The sequence below is a fragment of the Kogia breviceps genome, chromosome 8, assembly GCF_026419965.1.
Source record: "Kogia breviceps isolate mKogBre1 chromosome 8, mKogBre1 haplotype 1, whole genome shotgun sequence".
NCBI lineage: Eukaryota > Metazoa > Chordata > Mammalia > Artiodactyla > Physeteridae > Kogia > Kogia breviceps.
In genome coordinates, this window is record NC_081317.1 from 60,287,160 (window position 1) to 60,311,530 (window position 24,371).

Below are 24,371 nucleotides of genomic sequence, written 5' to 3' on the forward strand. Positions count from 1 at the left end.
TTCTTCATTAGAATTGCATATGAATAAAATCATATTGTCTATATTCTCTTTGTATTGGCTTCTTTTGCTCAGGCTGTTTGTGAGATCTATGTTGTATGTTTTAGTAGTTCATTTCTGGGTAGTATTGCATTGTTGGGATGTCCAGTTTGCTTATTTATACCACTACAATAGACATTTGTTTCAAGTTTTCAACTGTTATAAAGGTACTAAGAAGATTCCTGAAAAAGATTTTGTGTCCATGTAACACTTTTATTTCTATTGGGTAAAAGCCATAATTAGAATTGCTGGGTCACAAGGGAAATATATACACACACACATGAACTTTATAAGAAACTTCTAAACTGTACCACTTTGTATTCCCTCCATCAAAGTACGAGAGTTGCAGTTTCTTGATATTCTCACCAGCACTTGGTATGATCAGTCTTTTTAATTGGAGTCATTCAGATGGCATCTGGTGGTGTTATACTGTGGTTTTAATTTACATTTACCTAATGAATAATCATGTTGAACAACTTTTCATGTGTTTATTTGCTATTTGTATTACATGTCTCCTTAGGTGTGTCTGTCCAAATCTCTCATGCAAATTTTAAAAATTGACTTGTTTGTTTTTCTAATTATTGATTTTTGAGAGTTTTGTGTATGTATATATATATGTGTGTGTGTGTGTGTGTGTGTGTGTATATATATAAAATGCAGATCCTTTATTTTATATTATATATATTTTTCCCTTCAAGTTTGTGATTTTTCTCTTCATTCTCTTCCCAGTGTCTTTCAAAGAGCACAAGTTTTAATTCTGATGCAGTCTAATTATTAATTATTCTTTTATGGATCATGCATTTGGTGTGTATCTAAAAAAATCTTTGCCTAACTCAGAGTCCCAAAGATTTTCTTCTAATTTTCTAAATGTTTAATAGATTTAAGTTTATATTAAGGTCAGTGATTTATTTTGATTTTTTTTTGCATATATTCAGTTGATTCAGCACATTTGTTAAAAAGACTATCCTTTCTCCACTGAATTATCTTTGCATGTTTTGGAAAATCGTTGTCCCAATACATGTGGGTTTATTTCTGTTCTGTTGATTTATCTTGCTGTCTTTACATTTATATTGCACTGTCTTTATTCTAGCTTTAAATGCTTTTGGCTACTCTGGGCACTTTGCATTTCCATATCAGTTTTAGAGTCAAACTTCTAATTTCTGAAAAATAAGCCTTTGAAGATTTTGAATGGGATAATGTTGAATATATAAATCAATTTGGGGTGAAGTTATCCCTTAACCACATTGAGTCTTTTGACCTGTGAAGAAAATATATTTCTTCTTTATTTAGATCTTTCTGGTTTCTCTGAGCAATCTTTCATAGTTTTCAGAGTACAAGTCTTTTGCATCTTTTATGAGATTTCTCTCTCCTAAATTTTTGATACTATGGTAATTCGTATTATTTTTTAAATTTCAGTTTCTGGTTTTTTGTTGCTGGTATATAGAAATACAGTTGGTTTTGTTTATTGATCCTATGTTCAGCAAATTTACTAAATCACTTACTCATGGTGGTAGCTTCTTTGCAGATTCCATTAACTTTTCTATCTAGAAAATCACGTTGTCTATGAATAAAGGAGTTGTATTGTTCCTTTCCAATCTGGATAACTTCAGTTTCTTTTTCATTGTTTTATTGCATTAGCTGGAACCTTCAGTACAATATTGACTAGAAGTGATGAGAACTTACATCTTTGTCTTATTCCAAGTGTTTAGTTCTTCACTATGTTGTATGATATTAACTGTGAGATTTTTCTTTATGCCCTTTATCCAGTTGAGTAAATTCCTTTTTTCTCTAGTTTGCTGGGATTATGTATTGGTATGTTTGATTTTGTTCAGTGACTTTTTCTGTGTCTATTAAATTGATCTTTTTTGTTAAGTTTATTAATATGTTGAAATACATTTATTTTTATTTATGTATTTCCAAATGTTCAACCAGCCTTGAATTCCTGGAATAAAACAGACTTGGTTATAATGTATTATACTTTTTATATATTGTTTGATTCAACTTGCTAAAATTTTGTTTAGAATTTTTACATCTGTGTTCATAAGGAATATCAGTGTCTAGTTTTCTTTTCTTGTAATGTCTTTATGTCTTGATGTCAGAGTTTTGCTATCAGAGTAATGTCCTCATAACATGGGGAATATTCTCTCCTTTTTAATTTTTCTGAGTTTATGTTTAATGGTAATATTTCTTCCTTACATATTTGGTAGAATTTATCAGTGAAGTGACTTGGGCCTGGAGTTTTCTTTGTGGAATGGCTGGGCTGTTAACTACAAATTAATAAGCATTCCATTCTCAAAGGACAAAGTGGTCTATAAATGCTGATTAGGTCAAGTTGGTTGATAATGTTGTTAAGATCCTCTGTATCCTTAGTGATGATGTTCTGTTTACATGTTCTATTAAGTTTGAGAGAAGGGTATTGCAGTCTCTTACTGAAATTGTGGATTTCTCTCTTTTTCTTTGTAGTTTTATCAGTTTTTGCTTCATGTGTTTTGAAGTCATATTATTAGATGAAAGAACATTTAAGCTTGCTATGTCCTCTTAATGAGGCTATGTTGTTTTGCTTTTTTGCATGTTTGGCAAAACATGCCAAACATGTTGGACATCTCAACATTATGGTTTTCATTTCTGAAAGTTTGACATAGATCATTTTTACACAGAATTGAATATTTGATTTTGTTGTTTTTCTTTAAACAGTGGTGTTTAAACACCTAAGTGGTCATTCAGAGTATACAGAAGTTCTAAAAATTATTATTAATAGCCATCTTCACACATGCCTGAGCAAGTATGTAAAGTTTATATACAATGGGTAACATATGACCTTAATTTGAGAGGATTTGTAATAATCGTGACGAAAATAAAAAGAAGATATGGTTTTGAAATGAATTTAAGATACGAATAATACATTCAAGAAGCAAAAGGAGAAACAATAATTTTTCATTCTATACCACATTTACTTTTGAATATTTAATCATATTCAAATGAAATCTAAGTGAAAAAATTTTAAATATAAAAAATTAAACATTTCTTCAGCATATACTATATTCAAGGCAGTGTGGTACTATGAGCCAAAAAAAGAAGACGTAATATGTCCTGGTTTTGAGAAATTTATTGGGTTGGACAAAAAGTTAATTTGGGTTTTTCCCGTAATATGTAATACTCTTTGGTCAGGGAAATAAGACAGAAAAAAAGGCAAGTAGTGTCAAATGAGTATAAGTACTATTAGTATAACTTGGTCTCTGTTGTCTGTAGAGAACTCAAAAGTTTTAATATACATTATATCTACAAGGGTCCAATGGGAGTCAGTTATGTTAGGACTGTCTCAGGACCCTAAACAACACAAAGCATGATACCCCAAAGCCCCCATTGCTAAATGCCATTCTCCTTCTTCAAAAAGTGTTGTTCTTCTCAGTGGCATCCTGTCTACTATTCCTGGGCAAAGAGAGACTAAGTTTGTCAGACAGAAGCTGCATCCTAACTCTCTCTCCTAGCTTGTGCTTCAGACATCCACCGGCTTGCACTGGGTAACACCCTTTGTTCGATTAATCCACTTCTAAATCACTTATCTGCAGCCTTTCTGTATGAAGACGTAAGGGGCTCTCTAGGGCAACTGAAACTACAGAGGTGTGGCTGTACAGAAGCAGAAACCGTGAGACTGAGAAGTTTGTGAACAAAGGGTATGTAAGCTTGGCCCTCGGGCCATACTGAACAGTAGATACGATCACCCCAAAATTGTTTTATATGTGTAATTTATTTTCCTATAATTAGCATAAAGTATCATTTGTATTCTATAAGAAAATAATGTTGGTATGCATACTATAAATTTAACTATAACCTGTTTATAACACTGTTTATTTCACCAGGAATAAAATGACTTATAAATAAACAGGTATTACTCTCCTTTTCCTTACTTACCCTAAGATCCCATTCATTTCTTTTCTTGCCTCTTTGTCTCTTCTGCAAAGTTTCTAATTCCCAGCCCCTCATCTCTCTTTTCCATCCTTTCCTTCTTATGATGGGTGTGCATGAGGTAATGGGTTAATGTTTTGACAGATTTTTTTAAAATCAGTGTTTGAAGGTCTACATGAAGGTAATCTTCCACAATTTTTCTCTTGGGAAACGGTGCAATATACTAATAAAATTGTCACTGCCCATAACCTTTTTAGAATCTATCTTCAACAGATTTATTCTGTAAACATATTTACTTATGGGTTTCCTAAATTTATAAACAAAAGTTTTCACTTATGTTATATTTTAATGACTTCTGATTATTTCAGATACTCAAAGGAAAAATAATGCTTGCTAGCGTTGAAGGGGTTCAAACAAAAATGCAGCACAGCCTCTTAAGGTAGTCTGAAAAAAGATTTTCCAGAGAACTTCATGAATGAAAGCACCATCACCCAAAGCTTTGGCCTTTCAAAATAAAAGTGATGTTTAAAAAACATTTCAACTTGAAAAGATAGTATAGAGTTGCCATATATGCCTCCCCTGACCCACACACACTTTTCCCTGTTATTAATATCTTGCATTGATGTAATACATTTGCTATAATTAAAGAACAAATATTGACACATTATTCTTAACTGAGATCCATAGTTTAGATTAAGATTCATGCTTTATATTGGACAGTTCTTTGGCTCTTGAAATATATATAGTGTCATTTATCTACCATTGCAGCATAATAAAGAATAGTTTCATCATCCTAAGAATCCCCTGACTTTTACTGGTTCATCTCTTCCCCTTCCCTCTGGCAACTACTGATTGTTTTACTATTTCTAGGGTTCTGCCTTTTTCAGAATGTCACATAGTTGGAATCATATAGAATGTGGCCTTTTTAGATTGGCTTCTTTCACTTAGCAATAGGCCATTAAGATTCCTTCATGGTTTGGGTGGCTTGATCGCTCAATTTTTTTTGCCAAACATATTCCATTCCATGTACCACAGTTCGTTTATCCATCCACCTATTGAGGGGCATTTTGGTTTCTTGCAGTTTCTGATATTATGAATAAATCTGCCTAACGCTGCTGTGCAGGTTTTTGTGTGGACCTAAGTTTTCAACTCAATAAGGTAAATACCTAGGAGTGCAAATGGTGGGTCATGTGTTACAGTATGTTTACTTTTGTAAGAAACTGCCAAACTTTCTTCCAAAATGGCTGTACTCTTCTGCAGTCCCACCAGCAGTGAATGGAAATTCCTCTTGTTCTGTATCCTCATCAGCATTTGGTGTTGTCAGCATTTTGTATTTTAGCCATCCTAAGTGTGTCATTGTTTCAATTTTCAATTTTCCTTATGACGAGTGATGTTGAGAGTATTTTCATATGTTTTTCCACCTGTATAACTTTGGTGAGATGTCTGCTCAGATGTTTTGCCCATTTTTAAATTGTGTTGCTTGTTTTCTTATTGTTGAGTTTTAAGGGTCCTTTCTCTATTTTGGACACAAGTCACTTGTCAGATATGTGTTTTGCAAATATTTTCTCCCAGTCCTTGGCTTGTCTTTTATTCTCTTTCACAGAGCAAAATTTTTAATTTTAATGAAGTCTAACTTATCAATTTTTCTTATATTTTCCCATATTTTTGATGTTGCATCTAAAAACTCATTGCCAGACCCAAGGGCACCTAGAGGTTCTCCCTTGTTATCTTCTAGAAGGTTTATAGTTTTGCATCTTACATTTAGGATTATAATCCATTTTGAGTTATTTTTCGTGACAAGTATAAAGTCTGTGACTAGATTCATTTTTTTGGCATATGAATGTCTAATTGTTCCAGCACCATTTGTTGAAAAGACTATCCTTTTTCTATTTATTTGCCTTTTTTTGGTGACAAAGATCAAATGACTATATTTGAGTGGGTGTGGTGTTTTTTCTCCATTTAAAAAGTAACACTTAACTAGATTTTAAAAAATAAAATGAAATATAAATAAGAAAAACACAAATTATCTATAAAGAGAGGGCTTCCATTTGATAGATGGTTGAATAAAGTTGATTTTGCTCCCTTGTTTCAGAAATCATTCCAAAGCAACAGGATAATGGGAGACACAGACACAGATTTTATTTTTTATAACAGTAGGCGATTTTTTTTAAACTCTAAATCACAGTATCCAAGAAAAGGATTGCGAAATGTTGTGCTGGTTAAACAAGCATGCCAGGAGGCACTTAGGTTTTGTATGTGGGGCTGTGAATCTCTATAAACAGCTGGAATTCCCCAGAGTCAACATACTTCCTAGGAACAATGCCTTCTTTGGAAGAACGGAAATGGGTAATTGGGCTAGTTGCACAACTTTCCTGAAAGCAATATTATACTATAAAGAAGCACACTTATGCGCGTGTGCAAACACACACACTCTCTCTCTCTCTCTCTCTCTCTCTCTCTCTCTCTCTCTCTTTCTCTCTCAACCCTGTTACATAAAGCACTTCAGTATAAACCAGAAAGAATTTCTCCTATTTTGGAATGCTGGTCTCTTATGCATGAACTTCCTTTAATTAATTGGTAGAGGATAAACTTGCTTCATTCAAAGACATCTAATTTTTTTTTTAATTTGAGATACTAAAAAAAGTCAAAGAAACAGAGAAAACAGAGGTCAGAGGATATTGATAATGATTTTGCCCTAAAACATGAAAATTGTGATTATAGGCATACATTTTAAAAAATTTAATAAAACTTTTTTTAATATATAAAAAGAGTTTAAAGCAGAGATATGAGGGCCCAGAGAGATGGCCATGTTGATAATTTTGATCTAAATAGCCTCAAGGAAATGGAAATACTAGAGACGACTGAAGATATAAGTACCTTCTAGCTCCATCATAGATTAGGTATGATATTCAGTTAAATATGATTTGAGACGTATCAAAAGCCAGGCCTGCCCCCTCTAATACCGCTTCATCTGCCAACCTTGGCATTATCCTCTCCTTCTGCCTAACACAAGAAGTTAAAGTAATTCTACTCTACTAGGTCAGGTGGGCACCTGTGTATCAGCTTAACCAAGACTGTATGGAAATGTACACTGCCTGCAAAAAAGGAGATGAGTTATCGATGGCTGCTTTGATGACCCTGTCTAAGCGCGTATCAGTTCATCACTTGAGGCTTGTTGAACGTTGCATAGAGCCTGGCTGTGAAGACGAGATGATGTTCAGATAAATTGCAGCGCAGAGTAGCCTAGGAGTAGCACACACAAGATGGCGCTAGACTGGCGAGAACAGACAGTAAAAAGCCTCAGAGAATTGAAGTAAGTATTTTTAGTCCATTTTGGAAGGAGGTTGCCAAGAAACAAACATATTTTCTCGGGAAGACACGTATCTTTTGATCCGGTAAGTCCGAGTCTGAATATTAGACTCTACTAGAAATCAGTTGTGTGACGACTTTAAGCAAGTTACTCAAGCTCTGAGAGCCCTGTCTGTGAAGCGTAAGAGATGATGTTTGCATCGTTGGTTGTTGGTAGTTTTAACTGAGATGAAGTTCGGAAGGTACCTAGCACAGAGGAGGTGGCTATTCAGGCTGTGATGCACAATTCCACAGGGCAGCATTCTCAGTGTGGATGGCACTGGACGCTGTGGAACGTGGAGGCCCTAGGCAGTCAGTTAAGATGACTATTATTATTGCTGCCTTCTCCTTTTGCCCAAAGGCAGTTCCAGCCAGTCATGTATTGGAATAGCACAGGAAAGTTAATTCTCTGCTCTTTCTGTTTTACTTCTTGTTACTTTACAGCCTTATACACAGTGTGATGAGTGTGAAAAGGGCCTAAACTGATAGAAGAGTGTTTCTGGTCAAAGCCCCATTATTATTTAACTAATTTGGGAAAGTGAATCAATTAAGAATTTGTCCCCAGTTTCTGCAGCTGTGAAAAGAGAGAGTTGGACCAGATAATCTGTAACACTCTTTCCCCAATTCTTTGTTTTACAGGCTGAGTCTCGTTCAGTCCTTTCATCCTGGTACAGTTGCTCATAGAGAAGAAATCTTGTTCTTAAAATGGCAGTGAAATTCATTGAACATGAATTCCCAGAGGATAGGAGAAATGGGCCAGACTTCTCCTACAAGTATGTGGCATCTAGTGTTTGGCAAGAAAAGGAAGTTGTCAGGCTAAGCTTAAAATACTCCTCTTTGCTGATACAGTATTAATTAAATCTGCTTAATCATTGCTGCAACTGTTTAGCAGAGAAAACTTAAGCACAGAGGGCTCAGGGAGCAAGCAGATTATGGGAAAGTATGGGAACATCAAGGGCAGAATCATGTTTACAATTAAAGTTGAACCTCCTCTCCGTCTCCCTCCCACCTCCTCCTCCCCCTTCTCCCTCTCTTACTCCCCCTCCCGTCACTTCTACCACTCCTTCCTCTCTTCTTCCCCCCTCCCTCTTCCTCCCCCTCCTCCTAATCCTCTTCTTCCTCTGCCCCTTCCTCTTTTTAATTTCAAGGAATTGAGCAGTTGCTCAAAGACGTTGGCGATTGCGCTGGGGCTCTGTCCAGCTGAACATCACTCCATTCCCATCTCCCTGGCAGTTACCCACAGTAACTAATGCAGACTGAGAACATACTTCAAAGGAAAGCCATCACATCTACTCCCACTTTCTTAGCAGGTTTTCTAAATCTTCAATAAGTTTGTGTTCTCTGGGAATGAATGTCTGAATTTAGGCTTCACAAATATTCCTCCCCCCATCCCAATCTGTATAATTACTGTTTTTTTTTTTCCTGAAGCCTTTCAAAATACTATAATTAACAGATTGGCAGATAACCCATAGAACTGCAGTTAAGGCAAATATAGTATGCAGCTGTCTTTGCATTAAGTGATTAAATCAAATAGCATAGTTTTGAAGTACATTTATAAAGCATAAATTTTCCTCCTGGCAAAACTGTCTTAAGTAACACACCCTGCACCATCTGTTCACTCAGTATTAATAACCATATTTCCCAGGACGATAGCTACGGAGAGCAGAGCTACCAGCTGTGCAGAACTAAGAGGTGCTGAAGGATCCTTTGGAATACTCAGCAACTTTTGGATACTCTTAAGGATGCTCACAGTGATTGGGCATATGAAACACATACACACACAACATATATGTGTGCATGTGTATATATATATGTATATATATATATAGGCACACATGCATGCACACACACCCATGCATATGCATACACTTGCCCATGTACACACGTGCACACACACACACACACACACACTACCTCAAGGTACAGATGACTGTATGCTCACTTTCCATGAAGAAGACAATACACTGGTGTGACTTTAAATGTATTTATTCAAGTACTTATTAAATGATTCATTCAGCAATGATTTATTCAATATCTCTATGTGTTAGATTAGGTTCTAGGTAGCAGGAATACGGTGGTGTAGGGCAGTGGCCCCTGCTCTCATGGAGCTTACAGTCTAGCACAGAAGTCTCATTAATAGACTCACTACAATACATGGTAATGATTTAAAGCAGGATAGAAACCCTCATTTAGGTTTATAAAATCAAAAGCTGGGCTTCCCTGGTGGCGCAGTGGTTGAGAATCCGCCTGCCGATGTAGGGGACACGGGTTCGTGCCCCGGTCCGGGAAGATCCCACATGCCGCGGAGCGGCTGGGCCCGTGAGCCATGGCCGCTGAGCCTGCGCGTCCGGAGCCTGTGCTCCGCAACGGGAGAGGCCACAACAGTGAGAGGCCCGCGTACAGCAAAAAAAAAAAAAAAAAAAAAAAAAAAAAAAAAAAAAATCAAAAGCTATAAATATTTTGCATTTCAAGGCTATGTGTAATAAGTGAAAACTATTCCATAATCAAAAATGTATCCAGAACCTGCCATGAGTGGCAGTAGCCTCAGTGGACAAAACAAGAAAAAGATGTTTCCAGTCAGGTAGGGGTTAAAAAGAAATGCTGACTTGAATGATTCAGACTATGGTGCAGAGTTTCAGAGACAACCAGCAACTACTGAGACATGAGAAGGCTGAGTGGGTTTCACAGAGCAGTGGTGGTCCGTGGAATAGTCTGGGAGCCTTCAAAAAATATTCATGGCCAGGTCCCACCTCAGAATAATTAGATTAGAGGATCTGTGGATGGGCCTTAGACATCTCTTGGGTTTTTCTTTTAAGTTTTGGAGGTAATTTTAATGAAACTTATCCTGCAAGAAGTGGAATTTGAGCTAGATGTCAAATGATGGTATAATCTAGAGCTGGTCAGTATGTGAGCCACTAGCCACATGTGGCCCTTAGAACTTTAATTAATTAAAATGAAATAAAAGGTTCTCAGTTGCCTTGTCCCACTTCATGTGCTCAGTAATCATTTGTGCCTGATGGTTACCATATTGGACAGCACAGAACATTTCCATCTTTGCCATAAATTCTGTTGGAATGTGAACTAGATGGATGAAGAAGGGGGAAAGTGGATAATGATAGGAGTTAAGGCATGGTGTTTGGAAAAGTCATTAGCGGCTTCGGGGAGAAGTGACTAGCTGCTTACAGCAGTGGGAACTTGTGAAAAAAGGTATGTGAGGGGGAGTGGTAGGAGATGGTGATAGTGAGGGTCCCTCAGTCAGACGGGAATACTTAGATTTGAAGTGATAACCAACGGGAAGTATGGAAAGATTGGATGTAGAAGAATGATAAAAGGGAAACTGTTAAAGAAAATGGCCTGGTGTAATTCAGGATGGATGGAGGATAGAGTAACTGGAGTTTGCAAAGCTGCTCTTTTGTACCAGGCTCAATAGGAAGATGGGATGAAGATATAGTCCAGTTAGCTAGAGCACGTTTCACTTCATTTCTGGTTTTATCTGGGAAGTCACACCAAAGCTAATTTAAGCTTAAAAAAAGTCAAAGATAGGATGGACTCAAACTTGTCAGCTTTCTTGAAGACATAAAGCTAGAGCTTCTGAAGTCATTATTTACAGTTAGGAGGGATTGTACAGGCCATCCAAGCCAATTTTCTCATGTCATAAGTGAAAATATAGAGGTACAGAGATGGTAAATGAATTCCCCATGGTCTCACAGCTAACGCAAGGTAGATACTGAAGCAGAGTACAGGCTTTCCAGTTTCCAGACTGGGGATCCTTTTATTACATACCACTTTCCAGATTTTAGTGTATAGTAAAAGTCAAAGACACTCACACACACAAAAATAGCTTTGTCATGAAGGTTTCAAAATGGAAGTACTTTGAGTAGGAAAGCAAAGAGCAGGGATGTAAATAATCAGTTGAAAAATCAAAGATCAGATATTACTATTTTGTGCAGCAAAGTGGAAGTAGATTCTTAAATTTTGTGGTTTACATGAAACACCAAGAATGCAAGCATCTAAGCTCACCACCTTTTATTTCTGTTATGATATGATTGCTTCTTTTAGGGGTACCGATCATTTGATCTTTGGAGACTTAGTGTTATACAAAATCTTGTCTACCTAAGAGTCCATTACTCTCGTGAACTGCAGTGCTTTATTAGAAACACACAGTGCTTTCTGTTACTGCTGTTTAATCTAAAAAGAAAAAAAGAAAGGTTTCCCTTGGTAAAGTCTGAGTAACATAGTGCTGCCAGACTGGACTACAGGATTCAGCCTGCAAAAGAAAGTATTCTGAGCTTTGTTTTGTATCAATATTTATTATTGTATCAGCAGCTACATTTGATATGCTTATAATTTATTAATCTTTATCTGGAAGCAGAAACAAATTCCATAATTCTCGTGAATCACATATCCTCCAGGCATTTTTTAAATCTAATTTTTGTTTAGTGTCACTTGTACTGAACATTTCTCATTGCAATTCATGCAGAAGCTGTTCACCAAAAACTAGTATCGGCCTACTCCAGTATTTTCCATTTTATTGGTCGATGAGAGTTGGCTTTAAACTACCAAGCTTATAATTTATTACCGGAACAGACAATTTAAACATTTTAGGATGTGTTCAGGCACAGCTCAAAGTTTTAACAAGGCTGCTCTCTTTATTTCAGAGCCCTTCCCTGTCAAGAAGGCTCTTGTATTTTAACAAAGAAAACACTACTTTTTTTTTCTTTCAGTTTTCCCTTGAGTTAGAATGTGTATTGAAACACTTTATGAGGAAGGTAATGTGGGGAAGTAAAGTTGATCTCCAAGAAGGAAAAAAAAAAAAACTGGGAGTCTTTTGAGGTCATATAAAAAATAAGTGAAAAGATGGCCCAATTATTTTGACAGCAGATGGGATCTCTAAGCTGTTAATTAAGAGACTAACCATTAAGAACATGAAGACTCAAGTTTCTAGAGGTTTACTGCTTCTTTTCTGGTATTTTGAGAAGATTTGATTATATGGTACTATTTTTAAATGTCATTTTATAGTTTTAAAAAATGATAGAAGAAACACCTTAACAAAATGATCATCCTGAGGGGACAAGAGTAAAAAACCACTATATTCCAGGTTTTCCTCTTACCTAACTCCAAACTATTTCCCCCGTGGACAAAAGACCATTCATTATGAGAAGTAGGTGATATAATTCAACATGCCTATGCTAGAACAACTAATAAATCAGGCAAATGGGTGCCCTAGGCAACAGAATGGTATCTTCAGCCGATGGGATAAATAGATGGATGGACAGACAGCAGAATGAACTGATGGATAGATGGGCAGACAGTACTCATGTGAACAAATGCCACCCAGTGTTCAAGTCAAATAGAAAAAAGCAGGAAGAACCAAGAGAATTGCCAATTGGTAGGTGGCCTCAGTAATGACAGTAGAAATAACTCAAGGACCACAGTTCTTTCTGGCACGAGCTTTGTCTTACCTGACTTTATATCCTCCGCATCTATCATAGTCCATCTCATTCAGTAGTTCAATAAAGTTGGATAAATGGAGGTAAAAGAACAGAAATAAGGACTCCTAGATGTGAATGCTATCAAATTGCATTTCAGGGAACAAGAATGGGATATTTCCATTAGAATTGAAAAGAATCTTAGTATCACGGAAGGAAAACAACTGGAGTGGAAATAATGACTTTTAAAGATGTTTGTTCTGAAGCAGCCTGTCTAGAAAGCCCTGAGAAGTCCTTGATGAAGGGGAGAGATGTTGGTGACAGGGCTGTAGAATGGGTGGAATGTGTAGGGCCATGAAACAGGACCAGGCCAGGAGGCCAAGGTAGACCTGGATGTGCTGTCTCTACCCGAGGAGTCCTGGGACAAACCTTCTGTGGACCTAGTTTCTTATTATATTAAATAAACTATTTACCCCTTAGATTCTTTTCTAAGTCTAATGTACATTTTTATAATCCCTATGTTTTATTCTAGAAATCTCTTGTCTGACTCCTGCAATAAAGGTGATTACTTACTCTTTGGGAGAAGGTGGGCAGAAAGCAGAAATATTGGTTATCATGTTACTTTCATTTATGTTATGACTTGAAAAGTTTTCATGTTTCTCAAATGTGATTTTATTATATGAAACCCTAAAATGCTAAGTCTTCCTAGGATTTCCTAAAAGTAGCACCTGGAAAAAATTGGGTTTGAGCCAAAAAAACATTACTTTAAAAGAAACTTCTCTAAAAACATGTCGATATCGGTATGTATTTGGAACTAAGCTAGGTGCTAAAACCTTTGTATTCTTTCCTTTTTAAGAAAAATCATTCAGTAATTAGCATTGAGATACATGATAAAGGCTTATGTTTCATTGGTTTAAGCTTTCAAATTGGGAATTTCAAGAATCTGGTGAAGCACAGGTTCATCCCCAGGTTTGGCAGTCTGCAATTTCTAAATACAGTTTGAACTCTCCGTGCAACTATAGATTTCTTTCTAGCTGTAGATTTCTTTCTAGATAGTTATAGTAATGCACAGAGTGCAGAGGAGTGGATACCTATACCTGAATATTTGTTTCTCCTCTGTAGGAGGCTGGGAACAAAATGTTTCTGCTAGTAGAAAATGACAACTGTAAATATGAAGGGAGAAGAACCACACAATCAGCAGTGGGGCATGGTAAAGCAAACATAAGGCAGCTTTATCCCAATGTAGAAATGCTTTGAAGAGAAATAGAGTTCAAGTGAAATCTGTTAACCCAACACTGTGAGTGGGTCTCAATGGAAGAGAAAAAACCCTGAGGCGAAAGAAGTCTCAGGAGGATCCCATAAAAGGCTGAAGTGGGGCGACGTCTGCCTTGAGTTGGTCCTCAGCAGAACAGCATTCTGGGGCAGTGATGTTAACAAGCAGAAATAAGAATGGAGCACTTCATCTTGTTGAGGAGAATCAATCTATATAGGCTTGTAGGACTGTGTCCTGTGGATTTTTGGACTAGGAGCTGTGCCAGGTGCACTCAGAAAAATTGGGGTCTTCTGAATAAAGACATTTCAGGTGCAGTAAAGCTCCTATTGGTTTTATGAGTATTCTTAATCATAACTACTATTTCTCATGTGACTGAGGATTTTTATCTCTACCTTCCAGATAAAGAAACAGAAAAAGAAAGAAGTAAAATGACATTTCCCACATCACTCTGTTGGCATGTTACAGGCCAAAGGTTTGAAGTCATATTAATGTGATCCTTTTGTTTTATATTTTTACATGTATGTATTTTTATTTCATTTGCATTTTCCAATAATTTTTAAAATCCATGTTGAAAATGTTTAGAACCACAGTTGTAATAAGAAGATCCTAGTGTTTTTGTCTGAGACAGAACCTAATAAAACTGTTTAAAAGCTGGGATTCCTTGTAAAACGGATGGGCAGTGGGAAGCCGCTGCATAACACAGGGAGATCAGCTCGATGCTTTGTGACCATGGATATACGTATACTTATAGCTGATTTACTTTGTTGTACAACAGAAACTAAGAGCATTGTAAAGCAATTATATGCCAATAAAGATATAAAAAAATTTTTTTTTTAAGTTGGGACATCTCACTTTGAGGAGTTGGATGTGATGGTGACAGCTGTGGGCATCAATGTGTGTATCTCAAAAGGAGTTAAAGCTCATCAGGACTGATCGATGGACCATAAAACTATTAGGAAATAGTTTGAAACTTATAGAAGATTTGTAGTTTGAAACTTACAGAAAATTTGCAGTTTGAAACTTACAGAAAACTTGCAACTCTTATAGAAAAAGACTGCCCAATAGCCTTTACCCAGATCCACTTATCGTTTTTTTGTTTTTTTTTTTTTTTTTTGCAGTATGCGGGCCTCTCACTGCTGTGGCCTCTCCCGCTGCGGAGCACAGGCTCCGGACGCGCAGGCTCAGCGGCCACAGCTCACGGGCCCAGCCGCTCCGCGGCATGCGGGATCTTCCCGGACCAGGGCACAAACCCGTGACCCCTGCATCGGCAGGCGGACTCCCAACCACTGCGCCACCAGGGAAGCCCCACTTATCGTTTTTAATTTGTCCTGTTTGCTCTCTCTCTGTGTAAACATTATTCTTTGTCCCATGCTTCTGAAATTGAGTTACATACCTCATGACCCTTTGCTTTTAAATACTTCATGTGTATCTTCTAAGAAAAAGGCTATTCCCTTATAAATCCACCCCACAGTTAGCAGCTTAACTAATGTGACATCAACACGGGACCTTTGTCGTACCTACCATCTCTATTGCAGTTTTGTCAGTTCACCCACCCAGCAATGTCCTTTACAGCATGTTTTCCCTCCAGTACAGGATACAATTAAGGATCACATATTTCTGATCCTTTACTTATCGTGTTTCTGTAGTCTCCTTTAATTTGGAACAGCTCCCAGGAGCAGCAAGACAGTTGAAAACTCTCAAAGTAATAGGATACCATCCTTTTAGGGGAAGAAGTTGGGTGGGACAGAGGTCAGAGTGGAGACTGAGACTTCCATGCGAAATTCACAGACCATCTTCCTGGGTGTGGTAGAGGTTTCCAGGGTAAATCCCAAATACCATTAATCAGGGATGATAATTTGGCTTTTTAAGGTCTTTCAGGACACCCAAGAAGAAACGTCTCTCAACATTGTTCATCAGCTGCCTTCTATCTCAGCTGTCTCTGAGATAATCCTCTCCCTGTGTGGGGGCTGACCTGGAGAGCAGTGCTGAGCCTCTGATCAGACACTATCCCATGGGTGCTCAGGGCCCAGAATCCCATTGAATGGAGCATAGATGTTTCTGAAGGTCTGAGGATCCGTGCCCTTCTTCAGCCAAGGACTGCTGGTGGGAATGTCAGCTGAAGATCTCGAGCAGGAAACCTTTGTTACTTGATTTTTAAGGCAAGAAACAATGAAAAATTACTGTATCCACTTCAAGAAATGCATAAGAGAAATGGAAAACTGATTGTAACGAATTCAATACAGAATACTAAAGCATAGTATTCGTGAATAATGAATATCTGGATGTTGTCTAGAGAAAGGGGAATGAGAATGAAATCCCCGACTCTCATTCTTTTTTTGTCTTTTAGCATAAGCAGGGCCAGGAAGAGGATCATTAACAGGAAGGTGGAACACTCACAGGTGCGTTTCTGCTCCTTCAACACTGTGCTTTCCAAGGGTTGACCTTAAACTCTCTTTCTGTGGGGACCCAGGTTGACAATCTCTGTGGATGTCATTTATTAGAGTGACTCCCTTCTCAGAAAGAGGGCCATCAAAAGGGAAGTCCAAAGGAGGGAAATTCTCTGGCCAGCCATGGGAATAAAAGTATAACAGAGCTGGGCAGTGGGGCCGGCCTACTCAGTGGTGGTGTGGGCTGCGGTGTACACTACTCAGGGTTATCCAGAGAAACAGAGCCAGTAGGGTGTGTATAGAGAGATTTATTTAAGGAATTGGCTCACGTGATTATGGAGGCTGGCATGTCTGGCCAAGATCCTCAGGGTGGGCTGGCAGGCTGGAGACCCAGGGAAGAGCAGATGTTGTGGTTCAAGTCTGAAGGCCATCTGCTGGAAAATTCCTTCTTGCTCAGGGGAGGTCAATCTTTTGTTCTATTCAGGCCTTTAACTGATTGAACAGGGCCACCTGCATTGTGAAAGGCAATACTATGCTTTATGCAAGTGCGCTCATTTAAATGTTAATCTCATCTAAAAGCACCCTCACAAAAACATCAACTCTGTATAGGTTTAAACAAATGCATAGATCATGTATCTTATTTTTTCAATTTTATACAACAAACACCTATTTTTTTGGCCCCAGCAAGTTTCACTTTCCATTTAATGTAATATTTATGACAAACCGTCTTCCTTCTTTCTTTTTCTTTTTTTTTATTAATTAATTTTATTTTTGGCTGCATTGTGTCTTCATTGCTGCACACAGGCTTTCTCTAGTTGCGGTGAGCGGGGGCTACTCTTCGTTGCGGTGCACAGGCTTTTTATTGCAATGGCTTCTCTTGTTGCGGAGCACGGGCTCTAGGCGCGCGGGCTTTGGTAGTTGTGGCGCGCGGGCTTAGTTGCTCCGCAGCGTGTGGGAACTTCCCGGACCAGGACTCGAACCTGTGTCTCCTGCATTGGCAGGTGGATTCTTAACCTCTGCACCACCAGGGAAGCCCCTTCTTTTTTCTGTATTGCTCCAATTGCAATACTAACTTTACCATTTCCACTCTATGTCTTCATTTTAAATAATAAAAATTTTTCATATTTATGTTGCTGAACTAGAAAAATAAGTTAATATTTTCACTGTAAAATCATTAATTTAAATATAATTATCAATTAAACTTACATAGATATCATGATAACCTGTGGTGTTTTCTTAAGATATTCAAATAAGTGCATTACAATGTTGCATTGATTCATAGAAAAAATTTGAACTGAATTCATTGGCACTGACATGTGCTTTATATGGTACTAGAAAAGATGCACTAGCACCCCACACATAGTACAATATATTACAAGATGCAATAGTTAGCGCAAAATGGATGACTAAAATGGTATTAAATTGAAAGATACTTTACACTGTCTGTTGATGGACATTTAGGTTGTTTCCATGGCTATCATGAATAAATGCTACAATAAACATGGATGTATCTCTTCAAGATCCTGATTTCAAGTCCCTTGGATATATACCCGGAAGTAATTCTATTTTTAATTTTTTGAGGAGCCTGCATACTATTTTCCGTAGTGGCTATACCAGTTTCTGTTCCCACCAACAGAGTACTGCTCTTCTCTTTTCTCCACATCCTCACCAACGCTTGTTATTTTTTGGGTTTTTTGATAACAGCCATCCTTCTCCGAAGAAGATATGTAGATGGCCAGCAGATACATAAAAAGGTGATCATATCACTAATCATCCGGGATATGCAAATTAAATCCACAGTGAGACATTCACCACCTCAGCTTTGGGCCAAGGCCACAAACTTTCTGGGAAGTCCTCAGCCAGTGTCTGAGGATGGCAGTGGCGGGGGGTGATTCTAGGACCTAGCCATTTTGGCAGGACACAGCAATCTTCTATCTGCAGTTCCTGTTCTGCTGGTGGAGTTTGCCTACAGCTCCTCTGCCCAATCCTTCCCCCTCCCTGCTTTCCTTTCACAAGATTCAGATCTGTGCTATATCACCCAGTGGCTTTCTTTACCCAAACCTGCTTCTTGCTCCCTTGTCTTTCATGGACTTCATCATCCCTTCTCCCCCAATAAACGTTTTGTCCCTAAATTACCTTTTCATGTTTGCTTCCAAGAGACACAATTCCTTAAATTGTTTTCCTTTTCTTCTGTTCTGTGATTGCTTGAAATTTTTAGTGTCTCCCATCCTTTCTTAGGGATGTTTTTAGATTCTCTGGCAGTAAAATCCCACATATTTCTGCACACAACTTAACTGAAATCTACGTTGCTAAAGTTTATGTTTATCAAGAACTCTAAGACGATATATTCATGTGCTCATATTCTGAAGTCTTTTTTTCCTTTTTTGCTAATAATCACAAATTTTCAATGTTACCAAATCAAATAATTCTGGAGTTGCAGCCACCTTGCCCAACACTGCTGTTTTATAGATGATATGATTTAGCTGAGGGCCAGAGTAGTTAAGTGATTCATCTCAAATTGCAAGAATTATAGGATGAACTTCCTTCATAAGTTAATTGTCTCAAGAGAATTTCTTCACTTTCATGAGGTTTCTAATCAGAAAGTGTCAGATCCTAGCCCTAAACTGCTCATTTACTAATCTTATTACTTCCTAAAGTCTTTAAGATTATTTTACTTATCTGAGGTTTGATAGATTAGCTCTGTATATGTGATGAGTGCATTCTCCTTGGGGGTATATAGTCCATATATGCTGGGGAAAGCTATTTGCCCAGGGCTAGATTAGCGAGGAGCAAGGTGATCATGGAAAGCCCATTAATTAATATATTTAATTTAATTAGTCCGGGCCAGGAAGTTAATATAGAGTACAGTATTAAAAGACATAAAAGTGCTAATTAATAGTGAAAAATGAATTTAGATAATCTATGGGATGTTTTTGAAAGTATCCTTTTTTTTTTCTCTTGTTCTATCCATGGCTCACCACCTTCCTTCTTCTTCTTCATCCAAATGGCTACCACTCTGATTGTCCGTTATTCGATCAACAGTTAACCCCCAGGAACAGAATCTAGGACTTCCCAGGAAGGCATTATTAGCCTCCTTTCCTGCAGACATTGTGGTGCATCTTGGGAAGAGAAACTCAAATTAGCTACCAAAAGGTAAGATAGAACTGGGGGTGCCTACTCAGACTTGGGTGGGAGGCAAGGAGGGTGGCAGTTAGCAACAATTATACTTTACAGTCCTGAAAGGATTAAACACATACACACCCAGTTAATTTGACCCCAGGAGGCATGCAAGCAATTTTCTTCCCCTAAGTAATTCTGTCAAATGTATCCATGTTTTCATTAACTGCTGAAGTAATTTTTTCTATTCATTGTAGGGTTATACTGTACTTTTTTTGTGTGTTAATAAGTATTTATCCTCTTACCTTATACTGTTACAATCATTAACTGCAGTGTGTAAATGTACTAGTTATTACTGTCTAATTTTTGTTGAAAAAAGCACAACAAAGGAGTGAAGGTGAAAAAATCATTACATAAAAAGCATGCAGCCAGAGTTTCCTGCCAAGTAGCAGGGCACTGAATTAATGACATTTAGTTTCTGTGCCCAACAGCTATGTCCTATGGTTTTATTGAAAGAGAATACTGATCAGCCCAGGGAAAATAATATTCTTGAGAATTGCACATCTTGGAACTGAAGAAAATGAGAAATTGGAGGGAAACTATCCATGAGGTTCTTTGTGCCTCTCCTCCCTCACTCCCTCCTTCCCTTCCTTTCTTTCCTTCCTTCCTCTCCTTCCCATCCCCTCCTTCTTCTTCTTCCTCTTTTTCTTGTTCTTTTTTTTTTAATGGAAACAATTTAACTGTGGACCAGGAAGCCATCAGAAGTAAGATACAGATAAGATAGGGTAGCTTCCAGTCAACAGTATCCATTTGGAAAGTTGGTTACCACACAGAAAAAAAATGCACAATGTTAAGAACTAACCATAAGGAAAAGTGAAATTAAATGCTAGTAAGTGATACAAAAAGAATAAGCATTAAGGGGGAACAAATGCATGTATACATGGCTCAGTTACTAAAAAAAAGTCTCATAGCTGTCAAAGCACTTCAGGGATGTTGTGGATAAGCAATGTCTTGAATATGACTCTTTTTTGTACACAATATTTTAAATGAAACAAAATCTGGGGAGAATGTAGCAAGTGCAGCCTTTTCACTATGCAGTATGTTAATGCGTCAGATTGGTTGTGCTGTTGAACAGCTTGAGGGAATGGCAGTATTTTAATAATATTATATGGTAACCTGGCCTTTATAAATCATCTCTGTTTACCTGCAACATGGTATTAGCTTAAGTACAGAAATGTCTTTTCTATAGCTGTATATCACTTGATTTTTATTTGAATTAGCAAGGTGGCATTTAAGTCTTTTTTTAAGGAGAGGAATTAGATTAGATTTGGAGGAGAGGAATGTTGATTATTGAACATAAAAACAGCTCTGACTATGTATTTGTCAGGGTTGAATGTAGGTTCCAGTAATTCTTATCATTTGATGTTTTTTGACCCTGAGAAGGTTACCTCAATTTCTTACTGGTTGCAACCAAAAGGCAACAATAATGGAGCATCCTGGAAGTATATCTGCAGTCCTGTTTCTTTGTCTCGGATTATTCTAAAATCCGTTTCACACACATTATTTAAAGAAAGGCCATTGGCACAGGTGGAGAGTCTGAAGTGCAGAAAGGTTGTCTGTGATTAGCTATAAGCCACACTTATTTATGCTACTTGCACAGGGTATATTTGAAAATTTACATGTTTTTATTCCATTTTAGTGTTTTTCCTTTTTGCGTCAAATAAGTTCTGTCTCTGTATAAACAATCTATGTTGATCAATTTAAAAAATGCCTTAATCCAAATGTCTCAGGGAAAGCGACCGGCGACAGTGCTGGCTGCCACACACCACCTCTCAACAACATCCTGTCCAGGAGCTCTGCTGTTGGTCTTGTCCACTACAATGAATTATGCATAACTGGAAGGCTAGTTGTTGGCATGGAAAAAGTGTGACATGTTAAGATTAAAATTAAATATTGAGTAGCTTTCCTTCTAGAGGCATGAATCAAAGAAAAATGCTTCTTTTTCATCAGTGAATCTGGAGGCTTCCCATTAACGAGCCTTTGCACAAGGGAATCTGTCACAACATGGCGCAGAACACTGAGTATGTCACGCCAGGCTCTGTCCTCCAGTGCTGGTTGGTGTCACAAGGAAGTCCCAACAGTTCTTGGAAATGACTTGGTGAGGAGAATCTTTCTGTAGACTCTGCTGTTTTTTCCATGCACCCTTTATGGCCTTTGGTTGAGTGGGGCCTGAACTTAACCCACAGACCCATTAGGGGCAGTCTTAAAGCAAATTACAGTAACTATGTCAACCATGAAACAGACGAAAACACCCCCAAATAATGCCCCTTTCCCTTCCTCACTCAGGAAGGCTCAGTGAGCAAGCCCCGGGAACAAGAACCTACTGAGGGAAGATGAAGGACTGACTAGGAGCCACTCTGACAGGCCTGGGAAGGGAAGGAAGGAGTTACAATAGCCACTGAGCAAACCAACCAGCCTTCTCCGAAAATATCAACTCCAAGTTTAACTTGCATTTGTCAGTCAGTTTCCTTGTCAGTTCCTTCTTCCCTTTTTTTTTAGTAGCACATTGGAAGAGAATGAAAGTAGGGTCTCTACTTTTCAAAGCAAAGTAAACCAAGCACCAAAAAAGATGTTATTTAGGATATGTCTATTACAAACTTGGCTCTCCCAAACTGATCCAGTCTTTTCAAGATCCTGGATTAAAATCTCTTAGGTCCTTCTCCTGATATGGTAGCTGACATTAACTTCCGAGACTTGGCTAGGGATGTCAGAGGTCATTTCTTTTGCAGGGATGGGCATGTATCTGGGTGTTTATTTCTCTAACTAGAGGTTCCTTTGCAGATATTGGACTGCTGTCTCTGATGAAGTTCCAGTGCCCCCTGAGGGCTTCTAAGTGTAATAAAAGCAAACGAAAAAGCGGCTTCATATGAAATAATTCACTATGCAGGAACAAAGCTGAATATGGGACTCAAAGGATCTCTGAAGTAAAGATTAACTGCCAGTCATCAGGAAACCTAAAGTCATTTGAAATAAGAGGTGCCACAAGCCAAAAGATAGAAGTCATAAACACATACAATATTAATAAAGCAATTACAGTAAGTGCTATAACGTTCTGCTTTGCAAATCTCTTGCCACTTCAAGAAACATCTGTCCCCGCCACTAGAAATTACTGTTAAAAAAACCAAACCAAACCAAACAAGCTGTGCTTTGTGTTTCAGCTTTTCATTCAGTATCCTGATCAGGCACTCCACTGCCAAAGCTTCAATACCAATTTAATAGCCTATTCCCTGGGTTGGTTTTCCAACCAATGTAGCCAGTTATACTTATAGTAAGCAGAGGAGCAATTAGCTGATGCACTGCATTGTGCAAACTGCCTGGATCCAATCACGCATAATGTCTCAGGGGAAATTCAAGTGACCAGATGAATCCTTATTTAGTAGAAACTGGCTTAAGCCTTAGCTTCCCCATATCCTGAAAGTTGTTGGTTCCTTATATTTTTAAAAAATAAATTCTCATGTTTAATTACAGTGCACATGTTTGTTACTTTGTTGCTGGTCAGTACACTTCAGACATGCCTGCTAGAGGGAGGAGACATGGTGATGAATGCACACCTTTTCAAAAAACCAGATTGGCCTGAGTTCTATTCCCTATTTGAATGGGAATGACACAGATTCTCTGAAAGTTTCCTTTCCCACATTTTAAAATAGGAAATTTAATTCCTCCCCATCTCACAGGGGATCAGATGGAAACTTTTCCTGAAAATGCTGTGTATACTGTAGAGAGCCCTAACAGGGTAAGGATTCCCCCATACATGAGCTGTGGTACACTTTATCCTGGAATAGCAACCATCTCTTAGAAAATAATTGAGAAGAAAGGCAGCCATGTCCCTAAGTAATCACTGACCCTTCCATTGAAAAGAGACATAACAACAAAGCTGAGGGATTCAGGAAACAGGGAATGAAGTTTGCTTCAATGATGAAGAAAGAGATAAAGGTAGTAATGGTTTCTTAAATGGAAGATTATGACAGAAGATAAATTGCAGACGTCCACTACTTGGGGTTGTAGATCTGAGTGAGCAATTGGGTTAACCGTTCATTCCAGTAGTTAAATTAGAAACCCTTAAAGTCTACCTAGGTTTCTTTTCCACACTTATCACAAAGTCCTGATTTAATTGATCACCAACTCTCTTTTCTTGTTATCTGTGTCATAAAATGGTCTTCCTCTGTTTATTCTCCTTCCCACAGACTTTGTTCAGGCCATCTCCATTCTTGCCAAGACTTCAGTGGCTTGCTGAATGATCTTTCTGCCTGTGGTCTCCTGCTCCTTTGATCTGTTCTCCAAATTGGTAACAGAATGTTTTCCTAAAGGTCAGACCTGAGGTGTCATTTCCCACTTAAGCCTTCTCCATGCCTGCTCTCACCTACTGAACAAAGCTTGAGCTCTTTAGGTGGCCTGCTGATCCTTTATGATAGGGCCCTTTGCCTGACTTTTTGTTCCATGTGTCCTAACTCCATACCCACTCCTTTCCTTCCATAACTACTTTCAGTTCCTAGAATACAACATTCTTTGGAGCCTGGCAATGCGTTCCTCCTTCATTGTGCATTCTTCACTCTGCACACTTGTCCGCAAAGCCAGTCACTTATTATCCTTTTCTGTCTAGCTTATTAGATAACCTGGTTTGGGTTTGCTGGTCACTTCTTTCTGTACACACCAGCTTTTGGAGTACTGTTCTCAATATATATGAGATACAGCATCATAACACAGTGGAAAGAAGGGAGCTTTGGAATCAAATTTGGTTTTAAGTCCTAGCTTACAACTTACTATGGCAAACTATTTATACTCTTGGAACCCTAGTTCTCCCATTTGTCAAATAGG